Here is a 1,014-nt window from a genome sequence, read left to right on the forward strand (position 1 = left end):
TTCAAAGTGGTCACAAGGAAGGAACTGTTTGTTTATTTGTTGAAAGAACGTAACGAGCAGCCGAATACCAGGAGCTGAGTCAGGCGGAGGAACGCTGACTGCATTCCGTCTTCTAAAGGAAAGTGTTCGCCCGGCCGATTTCCCCAACCCGGCCCACAGGGAGTCCCGACCAGGGGGGGGGGGGGGGGGGGGGCCGGGGGCGCAGAGGACCGGCGACTCCCAGCCGCGCCCCCTGCAAGTCGGGCCGGGCGGGCGGCAGCCCCGCCAAGGTGGGTCCCTCGTCCGGACCGTCTGGACCGAGGGACTGGGTCCAGCAAGGCAGCGTTCCTCCAAGGGACAAAGGTTGGGCTCACGCCCTCGGCGACCGGCTGCGGATCCCGCTGCGTGGGGCAGCCCGTCGAGCAGCCGAGGGTCCCCCAGGGCCCAGCACCGGGCGTGTGGGGGAGGGGACGAGCCCGGCGCCCCTTCCCCGCCGCGCACCGGGGGGACCTGTTGATGAAGACCTCCCCACCGAGCCGCCGCCGTCCGTCTCTTACCTCTGCGCCACTGCGGCCGCCGGTCCTGCTGCCGCAGCCGCCCCTCAATCCTGCAGAAACCACAGCTCCCCGGCGGCACTTAAGATACCGGATAAAGAATCCAGAAACTCCCGATTCCCCACCTCACAATTCCTAGTCCCCGCCTCCGCCCCGCCGCCAGCCGCCGCCGTCTCCGCCGCCAGCGACTCCGCCTCAAGACCGCGCGAGACCGGCCCCCGCGGCCGCCGCGAGACCGCGCACGCGCTCCCGGACCCGGCGAAGCGGGCGCGCCTATCGCAGTCCCTCCTGGGCGCGCCCCGCCCGCCGCTAAGCAGAGAGGCTGGCGCTCGTCGCCCAATCCCGAGCCGGCGCGGAGAGAGGGCCCGCTCATTGGTCAGCTCTGCAGCTCCGAGCGGCGGGTCGCGCGCACTTGCGCGCCTCGCAGTATAAAAGGCGAACAGCTCCGGGCTCGCGGGCGTAGGCAATGGCTTTGGCGTGG

The 1,014-nt window shown here is 70.4% G+C and overlaps 1 protein-coding gene across 2 annotated transcripts in view; it reads right to left on the reverse strand.

Annotated features, from left to right (window-relative positions):
- The window catches only part of PALS1 (protein associated with LIN7 1, MAGUK p55 family member), an 84,925-nt gene extending 84,240 nt beyond the window's left edge, over nucleotides 1–685 (reverse strand). Inside the window, exon 1 of one of the 2 annotated variants that reach the window (XM_070417979.1) lies at nucleotides 537–685. The gene's annotated coding sequence lies outside the window, so the exon portion shown is untranslated. The remainder of the gene's footprint in view (nucleotides 1–536) is intronic. The other variant, XM_070417987.1, reaches the window with a different exon arrangement.
- Nucleotides 686–1,014: the final 329 nt, after the last annotated feature.

Source organism: Myotis yumanensis, unplaced genomic scaffold, assembly GCF_028538775.1.
Source record: "Myotis yumanensis isolate MYYU_CA2020_CCGP unplaced genomic scaffold, mMyoYum1.0.hap1 SCAF_1, whole genome shotgun sequence".
Classification (NCBI taxonomy): Eukaryota; Metazoa; Chordata; class Mammalia; order Chiroptera; family Vespertilionidae; genus Myotis; species Myotis yumanensis.